This window comes from Bufo bufo, chromosome 4, assembly GCF_905171765.1.
Source record: "Bufo bufo chromosome 4, aBufBuf1.1, whole genome shotgun sequence".
Taxonomy (NCBI): Eukaryota; Metazoa; Chordata; class Amphibia; order Anura; family Bufonidae; genus Bufo; species Bufo bufo.
The window spans coordinates 407,050,857-407,065,269 of NC_053392.1; positions in this window are offsets into that span (position 1 = coordinate 407,050,857).

The following is a 14,413-nucleotide window of genomic DNA, read 5'->3' on the forward strand; positions in this document are numbered from 1 at the left end:
ACTACAGTAGACACAAACAAAGTGCTTAAAGGGACCCTGGGTGGTACCCCCAGTGTGTCCAAAAGAGAATGGTGGTACTCCTGCGTCTGCTGCAGCAGAGCGAGAAGCAGCTGGAACAGGAGGCCAAAGAGTGGGGCGCTTCCAACAAGCTGGTGCGAAAATCTGAGAAGAAACAGAAGAAGTTTGACCGGCTACTGGCTGAAGAGAAATACATCTCGGCCCGATATGCCAAAGAACGTGACCAAGTGGAGGCTGATGCTCGGGAAAAGGAGACCAAGGTCCTCTCTCTGGCTAGGGCCCTTGAAGAAGCGCTTTAGGCTCAAGATGAATTGGCGAGGCTGAACAAACAACTTAGAGCAGAGATGGAGGATCTCGTGAGCTCAAAGGATGACTGAAAAATGTCTGTGAGTTAGAGATGTCTAAGCATTCTCTTGAGCAGCAGGTCGATAAAATGAGGACTAAGCTTGAAGAGTTAGAGGCAAGAGCTTCTCGAGATGACAGGTTGGCTCAATCAAAGAAAAATGAGAAACATCAAGAGGAGAGTCCTCTGGAAGATGCCAAGAAGTCTAAGCCAGAGCTTGTTCAGAAGGGGTCTGGAGATGGTGGTGCTGTGGTGCCGACTGAGGCAGAGAAGATGGAATATGTTTCTGCTGAACCTGTTGATAGGGCTGATGTGGATGCAGATGCCAAGAGACTCATGGCAGTGGGTAACCAGGACCTGGTCCTGAAAGACGTTCCCTCCGCCTACACGTCCTTCCAAATAGCCAGCAGCCTGCTAGGGAAGAAGTACAAGGAGATGGATGACCAGTATGTAGATCATATATCCTACTGTGGGATGGCTCTCATGAATCCTGCACAAAGGGAGAGCAATGTCCAGGCTGACCCTCTGGAGGGAATGCCAGAAGACAAGGAGTCTGTAAAAGACCCCAGTGTTCCCCATACCTCCAACCTTGATAAGAAGGAAAAGAAGTTAATAGGGCCGGTATATAATACCCTGTCCGAGAAGGATGAGAAGGCTCACAAAGTGAGTGGAGACAACAAAGAGAAAACACAACTGAAAAAGCTATGGCCGATGACTTGGAGTGGGGCAAATCCTAATATGTTGCAGAGATCAAAGAAATGGCTGAAGGAGAATCTGCCGAAGTGGAAAAAGTCACTGAGGAAGCAGAAGACTCTGAAACTGCCGCCAAAGCTGAGGAAAACACTGCTGAAGTAAAGGATGAACTTAAAAGTGGAACTTATAGTCGTTGCAGAGCTAACAAGTCTAGAAGCAGAAATGCTGAAAGAACTAGAAAAAAAGGAATGGTGACAAAGTGGAGGTTCCAGGAAGGGCATGAGCGAGACTAGAGAGTAAAACAAAAGTGTCTGGCCATTAGATGGGCACTCGAGTACCTTAGATATTTTCTACTAGGTAGAAAGCCAGCATTAGTGACAAATAGGGATGAGCGAACCTGAACTGTATAGTACATTTTCGTAAAAGTCCGGGTTCGGTGTTCGGCGCTTTCTTGGCGCTTTTTGAAAGGCTGCAAAGCAGCCAATCAACAAGCATCATACTACTTGCCCCAAGAGGCCATTACAGCCATGCCTACTATTGGCCTGGCTGTGATTGGCCAGTGCAGCATGTGACCCAGCCTCTATATAAGCTTGGGTCACGTAGCGCTGCACGTCACTCTGCTGATACAAGTGTAGGGAGAGGTTGCAGCTGCGACGTTAGGGCGAGATTAGGCAGTGATTAACTCCTCCAAAAGACTTCATTCAGTAATCGATCTACAGCTGTGGATCATTGAACTGCTGCTATTCAATTGCTCACTGTTTTTAGGCTGCCCAGAGCGTTTTTCAGTCACTTTTTTTCTGGGGTGATCGGCGGCCATTTTGTGGCTTGTGGTGCGCCAGCACAAGCTGCCACAAAGTACATTTAACCATCAATAGTGTGGTTATTTTTTGCTAAATCCTACATCAGGGTCAAGCTGTCATCAAGTGCATTTAACCATCAATAGTGTGGTTATTTCTTGGCCATATACTAAATCAGGGGCAAGCTGAGCCTGTCACCAAGGGCATTTAACCATCAATAGTGTGTTTTTTTTGGCTATATCCTACATCAGGGTCAAGCTGTCATCAAGTGCATTTAACCCTCAATAGTGTGGTTATTTTTTTGGCCATATACTACATCAGGGGCAAGCTGAGCCTGTCACAAAGTGCATTTAACCATAAATAGTGTGGTTATTTTTGGGCTATATCCTACATCAGGGTCAAGCTGAGCCTGTCACCAAGTTATTCTCAATAACTTCACACACACGCTACTGTGCAATTCCAAGTATAATTCTGTGTGTAAACATATACCTGTCACCCAGCGCCTAAAAAATAGCCCTCACATTTATATTCATCCAAATCTGTCATTACTGCTTTAGCTGGTCAAGTTATTTAGTGTCCGTCAAAGCACAGTTTTTGTTCTGGGTTGAAATACAATTCCCAATTTTGCAATTCTCTAAATTAGTGGTTTCTGCTGTATCAGGCCTACTTTAAATCTATCCCTAAAAGGGTATATTAGATTCAAGGTGCTGATAGGGTAATTCTCAATAACTTCACACACACGCTACTGTGCAGATCCAAGTCTAATTCTGTCCGTAAACGTATACTGTCACCCAGCGCCTAAATAATAGGCCTCAAATTAATATTCTGCTAAATCTGTCATTACTGCTGTGCCTGTATTAGTGTAATACGGTACATAAATAGATAGCCAGATAGTGTTAGGTGTCTGTAAAAAAAAGGCCTGAATTTGAATTCAATACATTGGGCCAAATAATATTTTTCTTATTATGGTGAACGGTAACAATGAGGAAAACATCTAGTAAGGGACCCGGACGCGGACATGGTGGTGTTAGTGGACCCTCTGGTGCTGGGAGAGGACGTGGCCGTTCTGCCACAGCCACACGTCCTAGTGAACCAACTACCTCAGGTCCCAGTAGCCAGCAGAATTTACAGCGATATTTTGTGGGGCCCAATGCCGTTCTAAAGATGGTAAGGCCTGAAGAGGTACAGGCATTAGTCAATTGGGTGGCCGACAGTGGATCCAGCACGTTCACATTATCTCCCACCCAGTCTTCTGCAGAAAGCGCACAGATGGCGCATAAAACCAAGCCCATCAGTCTGTCACATCACCCCCATGCATATCAGGGAAACTGTCTGAGCCTCAAGTTATGCAGCAGTCTCTTATGCTGTTTGAAGACTCTGCTGCCAGGGTTTCCCAAGGGCATCCACCTAGCCCTTCCCCAGGGGTGGAAGAGATAGAATGCACTAACGCACAACCACTTATGTTTCCTGATGATGAGGACATGGGAATACCACCTCAGCACGTCTCTGATGATGATGAAACACAGGTGCCAACTGCTGCGTCTTTCTTCAGTGTGCAGACTGAACAGGAGGTCAGGGGTCAAGACTGGGTGGAAGACGATGCAGGGGACGATGAGGTCCTAGACCCCACATGGAATGAAGGTCGTGCCACTGACTTTCACAGTTCGGAGGAAGAGGCAGTGGTGAGACCGAGCCAACAGCGTAGCAAAAGAGGGAGCAGTGGGCAAAAGCAGAACACCCGCCGCCAAGAGACTCCGCCTGCTACTGACCGCCGCCATCTGGGACCGAGCACCCAAAGGCAGCTTCAAGGAGTTCCCTGGCATGGCACTTCTTCAAACAATGTGCTGACGACAAGACCCGAGTGGTTTGCACGCTGTGCCATCAGAGCCTGAAGCGAGGCATTAACGTTCTGAACCTTAGCACAACCTGCATGACCAGGCACCTGCATGCAAAGCATGAACTGCAGTGGAGTAAACACCTTAAAAACAAGGAAGTCACTCAGGCTCCCCCTGCTACCTCTTCTGCTGCTGCCGCCGCCTCGGCCTCTTCCTCTGCCTCTGGAGGAACGTTGGCACCTGCCGCCCAGCAAACATGGGATGTACCACCAACACCTGCGTCACCAAGCATCTCAACCATGTCACACGGCAGCGTTCAGCTCTCCATCTCACAAACATTTGAGAGAAAGCGTAAATTCCCACCTAGCCACCCTCGATCCCTGGCCCTGAATGCCAGCATTTCTAAACTACTGGCCTAGGAAATGCTGTCATTTAGGCTGGTGGACACAGACAGCTTCAAACAGCTCATGTCGCTTGCTGTCCCACAGTATGTTGTTCCCAGCCGGCACTACTTCTCCAAGAGAGCCGTGCCTTCCCTGCATAACCAAGTATCCGATAAAATCAAGTGTGCACTGCGCAACGCCATCTGTGGCAAGGTCCACCTAACCACAGATACGTGGACCGGTAAGCACGGCCAGGGACGCTATATCTCCCTAACTGCACACTAGGTAAATGTAGTGGCGGCTGGGCCCCAGGCGGAGAGCTGTTTGGCGCACGTCTTTCCGCCGCCAAGGATCGCAGGGCAACATTCTTTGCCTCCTGTCTCCTCCTCCTCCTCCTACTCAGCTTCCTCCTCCTCTTCTTCCACCTGCTCATCCAGTCATCCACACCTTCACCACCAACTTCAGCACAGCCCGGGGTAAACGTCAGCAGGCCGTTCTGAAACTCATATGTTTGGGGGACAGGCCCCACACCGCACAGGAGTTGTGGGGGGGTATAGAACAACAGACCGACGAGTGGTTGCTGCCGGTGAGCCTCAAGCCCGGCCTGGTGGTGTGCGATAATGGGCGAAATCTCGTTGCAGCTCTGGGACTAGCTGGTTTGACGCACATCCCTTGCCTGGCGCATGTGCTGAATTTGGTGGTGCAGAAGCTCATTCACAACTACCCCGACATGTCAGAGCTGCTGCATAAAGTGCGGGCCGTCTGTTCGCGCTTCCGGCGTTCACATCCTGCCGCTGCTCGCCTGTCTGCGCTACAGCGTAACTTCGGCCTTCCCGCTCACCGCCTCATATGCGACGTACCCACCAGGTGGAACTCCACCTTGCACATGCTGGACAGACTGTGCGAGCAGCAGCAGGCCATAGTGGAGTTTCAGCTGCAGCACGCACGGGTCAGTCGCACTGCGGAACAGCACCACTTCACCACCAATGACTGGGCCTCCATGCGAGACCTGTGTGCCCTGTTGCGCTGTTTCGAGTACTCCACCAACATGGCCAGTGGCGATGACGCCGTTATCAGCGTTACAATACCACTTCTATGTCTCCTTGAGAAAACACTTAGGGCGATGATGGAAGAGGAGGTGGCCCAGGAGGAAGAGGGGTCATATTTAGCTCTTTCAGGCCAGTCTCTTCGAAGTGACTCAGAGGGAGGTTTTTTGCAACAGCAGAGGCCAGGTACAAATGGGGCCCACTACTGGAGGATGAGGACGAGGAGGAGGTGGAGGAAGATGAGGATGAAGCATGTTCACAGCGGGGTGGCACCCAACGCAGCTCGGGCCCATCACTGGTGTGTGGCTGGGGGGAAACGCAGGACGATGACGATACGCCTCCCACAGAGGACAGCTTGTCCTTACCTCTGGGCAGCCTGGCACACATGAGCGACTACATGCTGCAGTGCCTGCGCAACGACAGCAGAGTTGCCCACATTTTAACGTGTGCGGACTACTGGGTTGCCACCCTGCTGGATCCACGGTACAAAGACAATGTGCCCACCTTACTTCATGCACTGGAGCGTGATAGTAAGATGCGCGAGTACAAGCGCACGTTGGTAGACGCGCTACTGAGAGCATTCCCAAATGTCACAGGGGAACAAGTGGAAGCCCAAGGCGAAGGCAGAGGAGGAGCAAGAGGTCACCAACGCAGCTGTGTCACGGCCAGCTCCTCTGAGGGCAGGGTTAGCATGGCAGAGATGTGGAAAAGTTTTGTCACCACGCCACAGCTAACTGCAGCACCACCTGATACGGAACGTGTTAGCAGGAGGCAACATTTCACTAACATGGTGGAACAGTACCTGTGCACACCCCTCCACGTACTGACTGATGGTTCGGCCCCATTCAACTTCTGGGTCTCCAAATTGTCCACGTGGCCAGAGCTAGCCTTTTATGCCTTGGAGGTGCTGGCCTGCCCGGCGGACAGCGTTTTGTCTGAACGTGTATTCAGCACGGCAGGGGGCGTCATTACAGACAAACGCAGCCGCCTGTCTACAGCCAATGTGGACAAGCTGACGTTCATAAAAATGAACCAGGCATGGATCCCACAGGACCTGTCCATCCCTTGTGCAGATTAGACATTAACTACCTCCCCTTAACCATATATTATTGTACTCCAGGGCACTTCCTCATTCAATCCTATTTTTATTTTCATTTTACCATTATATTGCGGGGCAACCCAAAGTTGAATAAACCTCTCCTCTGTCTGGGTGACAGGGCCTAAAAATATCTGACAGTGGCCTGTTCGAGTGGTGGGTGACGTGAAGCCTGATTCTCTGCTATGACATGAAGACTGATTCTCTGCTGACATGAAGCCTGAATCTCTGTTATGGGAACTGTTTTTTATTAGAAAAATACAAAACTTTACGGACGAGAAAACAAACAGAACAGATTCTCAGCTGGCCCAGCCTCACTCATACTCACATTCATACCAATACCCTATAAAAACTATATACAAACTATATACAAATGCTAAAAAAGAAATGAAACTTACTTAGCCGGTTCAGCTGTAAAACCAAAAAGGAAAAACTTGACTACTCGTCAATAAAACGAAAACGCAAATAAGACTAATAAAACAATAACAATAATAATAATAATACAAAACAAACATTTTTTTTTTTTTCCCATCACCAATTTTATTTTATTTTTTTAAATAACACATAAAGCAAAACAAACCTTTTTACCTCCCTAATCTAGCCCTAACCCCCACTACCTACTCCATCACCCTTCACCCATCACCCCAGGCTGACCTCCGCCTCACGTCTCTTTCGTGTCCGCATAGTCCGAGGCCAGCCCTACCTCCACCACCCACATCTAGCCCCTCGCCCCATGTCCTCCCATGTCCGCATAGTCCAAGGCTAGATGGAGGCCTCCCCATTTCAAAACACACATAACACATAAAAGCACAAATAAAAGACCCCTTCCCTCACCCACCCAACCTAACTAGCCCCAACTCATCCTATCCTAATAAACAACATAAACAACCTAACTATTTAATACACACTGCAAAATATTCTAATACACAGAACTACCCAAAGGCCCAAGCTCGGTCTCTGTAAGCCTTTCTTCAAAGCTCAACATCCCACAAAACAAAAATCTACGGTGAAAGCGTCAGCCCACCACCAGGAAACGTATGACTAGGCTAAGGTACGCTAAAAGCAAAGCCTCTCCAGAGGAGAGAGGCCCTACTGGTACTCAGTAGCGATGAGCGAACCCGAACTGTATAGTTCGGGTTCATACCGAATTTTGGGGTGTCCGTGACACGGACCCGAACCCAAACATTTTCGTAAAAGTCTGTGTTCGGGTTCGGTGTTCGGCGCTTTCTTGGCGCTTTTTGAAAGGCTGCAAAGCAGCCAATCAAAAAGCGTCATACTACTTGCCCCAAGAGGCCATCACAGCCTTGCCTACTATTGGCATGGCTGTGATTGGCCAGTGCAGCATGTGACCCAGCCTCTATATAAGCTTGGGTCACGTAGCGCTGCACGGCACTCTGCTGATTCAAGCATAGGGAGAGGTTGCAGCTGCGACGTTAGGGCGAGATTAGGCAGATTAACTCCTCCAAAAGACTTCATTCTGTGATCGATCTGCAGCTGTGGATCATTGAAGTGCTAATATTGACTTGCTCACTTTTTTGAGGCTGCCCAGAGCGTTTTTAGATCACTTTTTTTCTGGGGTGATCGGCGGCCATTTTGTGACTTGTGGTGCGCCAGCACAAGCTATCACCAAGTGTATTTAACCATCAATAGTGTGGTTATTTTGTGCTATATCCTACATCAGCTGCAGGCTGAGCCTGTGTCACCTTAGTGCATTTAACCATCAACAGTCTGGTTATTTTTTGGCCATATACTACATCAGCTGCAGGCTGAGGCTGTGTCAACGAAGTGCATTTAACCATCAACAGTATGATTATTTTTTGGCCATATACTACATCTGGTGCAGGCTGAGCCTGTGTCACCCAAGTGCATTTAACCATCAACAGTGTGGTTATTTTTTGGCCATATACTACATCAGGGGCAAGTTGAGCCTGTCACCCAGCGCCTAAAAAATAGACCTGACATTTCTATTCAACCAAATCTGTACTGTTTTAGCTGGTCAAGTTATTTGTAGTGACCGTAAAAGCACTTTTTATTTTCTGGATTAAAAAACTATTCCCAAATTTGCCATTCTCAAAATAACTAGTTTGTGGTATTTGAGGCCTACTTGAAATCTATCCCAAAAAGGATATCTTACATTGAAGGTACTGATAGTGTCATTCAGAAAAACCTAAGACACACGCTAGCGTGCAGATAGAAGTCTGATTCTGTGATTAAACCTATACCTGTCACACAGCGCAAAAAAAAAACAGGCCTCACATCTCTATTCAACCAAATCTGTACTGTTTTAGCTGGTCAAGTTATTTGTAGTGACCGTAAAAGCATACTTTTTGTTCTGGGTTGAAAAACTATTCCCAAATTTGCCATTCTCAATATTGTGGTGAACGGGAACAATGAGGAAAACATCTAATAAGGGACGCGGACGTGGACATGATCGTGGTGGTGTTAGTGGACCCTCTGGTGCTGGGAGAGGACGTGGCCGATCTGCCACAGCCACACGTCCTAGTGTACCAACTACCTCAGGTCCCAGTAGCCGCCAGAATTTACAGGGATATTTGGTGGGGCCCAATGCCGTTCTAAGGATGGTAAGGCCTGAGCAGGTACAGGCATTAGTCAATTGGGTGGCCGACAGTGCATCCAGCACGTTCACATTATCTCCCACCCAGTCTTCTGCAGAAAGCGCACAGATGGCGCATGAAAACCAAGCCCATCAGTCTGTCACATCACCCCCATGCATATCAGGGAAACTGTCTGAGCCTCAAGTTATGCAGCAGTCTCTTATGCTACTTGAAGACTCTGCTGCCAGGGTTTCCCAAGGGCATCCACCTAGCCCTTCACCAGGGGTGGAAGAGATAGAATGCACTAACGCACAACCACTTATGTTTCCTGATGATGAGGACATGGGAATACCACCTCAGCACGTCTCTGATGATGACGAAACACAGGTGCCAACTGCTGCGTCTTTCTGCAGTGTGCAGACTGAACAGGAGGTCAGGGGTCAAGACTGGGTGGAAGACGATGCAGGGGACGATGAGGTCCTAGACCCCACATGGAATGAAGGTCGTGCCACTGACTTTCAGAGTTCGGAGGAAGAGGCAGTGGTGAGACCGAGCCAACAGCGTAGCAAAAGACAAAGAGGGAGCAGTGGGCAAAAGCAGAACACCCGCCGCCAAGAGACTCCGCCTGCTACTGACCGCCGCCATCTGGGACCGAGCACCCCAAGGGCAGCTTCAAGGAGTTCCCTGGCATGGCACTTCTTCAAACAATGTGCTGACGACAAGACCCGAGTGGTTTGCACGCTGTGCCATCAGAGCCTGAAGCGAGGCATTAACGTTCTGAACCTTAGCACAACCTGCATGACCAGGCACCTGCATGCAAAGCATGAACTGCAGTGGAGTAAACACCTTAAAAACAAGGAAGTCACTCAGGCTCCCCCTGCTACCCCTTCTGCTGCTGCCGCCGCCTCGGCCTCTTCCTCTGCCTCTGGAGGAACGTTGGCACCTGCCGCCCAGCAAACATGGGATGTACCACCAACCCCACCACCTGCGTCACCAAGCATCTCAACCATGTCACACGGCAGCGTTCAGCTCTCCATCTCACAAACATTTGAGAGAAAGCGTAAATTCCCACCTAGCCACCCTCGATCCCTGGCCCTGAATGCCAGCATTTCTAAACTACTGGCCTATGAAATGCTGTAATTTAGGCTGGTGGACACACACAGCTTCAAACAGCTCATGTCGCTTGCTGTCCCACAGTATGTTGTTCCCAGCCGCCACTACTTCTCCAAGAGAGCCGTGCCTTCCCTGCACAAACAAGTGTCCGATAAAATCAAGTGTGCACTGCGCAACGCCATCTGTGGCAAGGTCCACCTAACCACAGATACGTGGACCAGTAAGCACGGCCAGGGACGCTATATCTCCCTAACTGCACACTGGGTAAATGTAGTGGCGGCTGGGCCCCAGGCGGAGAGCTGTTTGGCGCACGTCTTTCCGCCGCCAAGGATCGCAGGGCAACATTCTTTGCCTCCTGTCTCCTTCTCCTCCTACTCAGCTTCCTCCTCCTCTTCTTCCACCTGCTCATCCAGTCAGCCACACACCTTCACCACCAACTTCAGCACAGCACGGGGTAAACGTCAGCAGGCCATTCTGAAACTCATATGTTTGGGGGACAGCCCCCACACCGCACAGGAGTTGTGGCGGGGTATAGAACAACAGACCGACGAGTGGTTGCTGCCGGTGAGCCTCAAGCCCGGCCTGGTGGTGTGCGATAATGGGCGAAATCTCGTTGCAGCTCTGGGACTAGCCGGTTTGACGCACATCCCTTGCCTGGCGCATGTGCTGAATTTGGTGGTGCAGAAGTTCATTCGCAACTACCCCGACATGTCAGAGCTGCTGCATAAAGTGCGGGCCGTCTGTTCGCGCTTCCGGCGTTCACACCCTGCCGCTGCTCGCCTGTCTGCGCTACAGCGTAACTTCGGCCTTCCCGCTCACCGCCTCATATGCGACGTACCCACCAGGCCATAGTGGAGTTTCAGCTGCAGCACGCACGGGTCAGTCGCACTGTGAATCAGACTCACTTCACCACCAATGACTGGGCCTCCATGCGAGACCTGTGTGCCCTGTTGCGCTGTTTCGAGTACTCCACCAACATGGCCAGTGGCGATGACGCCGTTATCAGCGTTACAATACCACTTCTATGTCTCCTTGAGAAAACACTTAGGGCGATGATGGAAGAGGAGGTGGCCCAGGAGGAAGAGGGGGAAGAGGGGTCATTTTTAGCACTTTCAGGCCAGTCTCTTCGAAGTGACTCAGAGGGAGGTTTTTTGCAACACCAGAGGCCAGGTACAAATGTGGCCAGACAGGGCCCACTACTGGAGGACGAGGAGGACAAGGATGAGGAGGAGGATAATGAGGATGAAGCATGTTCACAGCGGGGTGGCACCCAAAGCAGCTCGGGCCCATCACTGGTGCGTGGCTGGGGGGAAACACAGGACGATGACGATACGCCTCCCACAGAGGACAGCTTGTCCTTACCTCTGGGCAGCCTGGCACACATGAGCGACTACATGCTGCAGTGCCTGCGCAACGACAGCAGAGTTGCCCACATTTTAACGTGTGCGGACTACTGGGTTGCCACCCTGCTGGATCCACGGTACAAAGACAATGTGCCTACCTTACTTCCTACACTGGAGCGTGATAGGAAGATGCGCGAGTACAAGCGCACGTTGGTAGACACGCTACTGAGAGCATTCCCAAATGTCACAGGGGAACCAGTGGAAGCCCAAGGCGAAGGCAGAGGAGGAGCAAGAGGTCGCCAACGCAGCTGTCTCACGCCCAGCTCCTCTGAGGGCAGGGTTAGCATGGCAGAGATGTGGAAAAGTTTTGTCAACACGCCACAGCTAAGTGCACCACCACCTGATACGGAACGTGTTAGCAGGAGGCAACATTTCACTAACATGGTGGAACAGTACCTGTGCACACCCCTCCACGTACTGACTGATGGTTCGGCCCCATTCAACTTCTGGGTCTCCAAATTGTCCACGTGGCCAGAGCTAGCCTTTTATGCCTTGGAGGTGCTGGCCTGCCCGGCGGCCAGCGTTTTGTCTGAACGTGTATTCAGCACGGCAGGGGGCGTCATTACAGACAAACGCAGCCGCCTGTCTACAGCCAATGTGGACAAGCTGACGTTCATAAAAATGAACCAGGCATGGATCCCACAGGACCTGTCCATCCCTTGTGCAGATTAGATATTAACTACCCCCCCTTAACAATATATTATTCTACTCCAGGGCACTTCCTCATTCAATACTATTTTTAATTTCATTTTACAATTATATTGCGGGGCAACCAAAAGTTGAATGAACCTCTCCTCTGTCTGGGTGCCGGGGCCTAAATGTGTGACAGTGGCCTATTCCAGTGGTGGGTGACGTGAAGCCTGATTCTCTGTTATGACATGAAGACTGATTCTGCGCTGACATAAGGCCAGATTCTCTGTTACAGGACCTCTCTCCTCTGTCTGGGTGCCAGGGCCTAAATGTGTGACAGTGGCCTGTTCCAGTGGTGGGTGACGTGAAGCCTGATTCTCTGCTATGACATGAAGACAGATTCTGCGCTGACATAAGGCCAGATTCTCTGTTACGGGACCGCTCTCCTCTGTCTGGGTGCCGGGGCCTAAATGTGTGACAGTGGCCTGTTCCAGTGGTGGGTGACGTGAAGCCTGATTCTCTGTTATGACATGAAGACTGATTCTGCGCTGACATAAGGCCAGATTCTCTGTTACGGGACCTCTCTCCTCTGCCTGGGTGCCTGGGCCTAAATGTGTGACAGTGGCCTGTTGCAGTGGTGGGTGACGTGAATCCTGATTCTCTGCTATGACATGAAGACAGATTCTGCGCTGACATAAGGCCAGATTCTCTGTTACGGGACCTCTCTCCTCTGTCTGGGTGCCGGGGCCTAAATGTGTGACAGTGGCCTGTTCCAGTGGTGGGTGACGTGAAGCCTGATTCTCTGCTATGACATGAAGACTGATTCTGTGCTGACATGAAGCCAGATTCTCTGCTATGGCATGAAGAGACTGATTCTCTGCTGACGTGAAGCCAGATTCTCTGCTATGGGACCTCTGTCCAATTGATATTGGGTCATTTTTATTTTTTTAATTTTTATTTTAATTAATTTCCCTATCCACATTTGTTTGCAGGGGATTTACCTACATGTTGCTGCCTTTTGCAGCCTCTAGCTCTTTCCTGGGCTGTTTTACAGCCTTTTTGGTGCCCAAAAGTTCGGGTCCCCATTGACTTCAATAGGGTTCGGGTTCGGGACGAAGTTCGGTTCGGATTCGGATCCCGAACCTGAACATTTCCGTGAAGTTCGGCCGAACTTCTCGAACCCGAACATCTAGGTGTTCGCTCAACTCTAGTACTCAGTCTCTCATACTCCAAAGAACGCACCTTCACCAGGTCACCCAGAATGTTCCTACATACCTCGTCCACCGGGAGGACTTTCTGCTGCGTTGAAACTAAGCACCGTGCATTCCACGTGTAGAACCTAACCACTATACTAACTAAAAAACATGTGCACAGGTCCCTTCTACCAATGTCTCTGAGTACTCCATAGGCCCAGTCCACGTAGGAGAGGCTGGCTAGCCTAGGCCAGCCAATGGAAGCTCCCACCCGTTGGTATACCTCTGTATTAAAGGGACACTGAAGCAGGAAGTGATCCATACTTTCCAGTATGGAGCCACACTCCTCCCGGGGCAACCCCTTTCATCAGAGTTCCTGTACTTCAAGTTGTCGCTCACATACAGCCTCCCGTGAAAGCAGCGCCAAGCCAAGTCCCAAAACTTCAAGGGGATCCTTGCAGAATTTAGCAACTGTAACCCCTTGTCTAGATCCCGGCTTGGGCAATCCCTGAGGGCCAGGGGCTTCTGGAAGTGGGACAACAAGACCCTCTCGTCAAGGGACCTCCTTGACAGAGTCCTGATCTCCCTCACCTCCAAACCCCACCGGCGGATCACCTTCAGAATCGGGGTGACATAAGTCGGAAGATATCCGTGAGGCGTACGTAAGTCCTTCACTTGCCCTCCTGTCTCCCATTCCTGGAAGAAAGGCCGAAACCACCCCCGGCAGGAGACTACCCACGGAGAAGCCCTCTCCATCCAGAGGTTTGCCAGATTCGCTTTAACAAAGGTGTTTACAAGAAACACCACGGGGTTGACCATAGATAACCCCCCTAGTCTCCTCGTGCGGTAAGTCACTTCTCTCTTGATCAGGTTCAGTCTATTCCCCCATAAGAGCTGGAAGAACAGACTATAAACCCGAGTCCAGAGAGGCTCTGGCAAGATACACACGCTACCCAAATAGATAAGCAAAGGGAGTAAGTAGGCCTTGATCAGGTTTACCCTTTCCCTGAGGGTCAAAGACCAACCCTTCCACTGGTCGACCTTCTGAGCGGCGATCCTAAGCCTGTCATCCCAATTTTGAGTGGGATAGTCCCCATGGCCAAAATGGATGCCTAGGACTTTGGCTGACGACTTGGGCCCTGGGAGGGTGTCCGGGAGATCAAAACCTGGATCACCCCCTCCCAGCCAGAGACTCTCACACTTATCCCGATTGATCATGGACCCGGATGCCTCCGAGTAGCGATCCACTTCAGACATCACGTACTCCACCTCCCCTCTTGAGGATACGAAAATGGTCACATCGTCAGC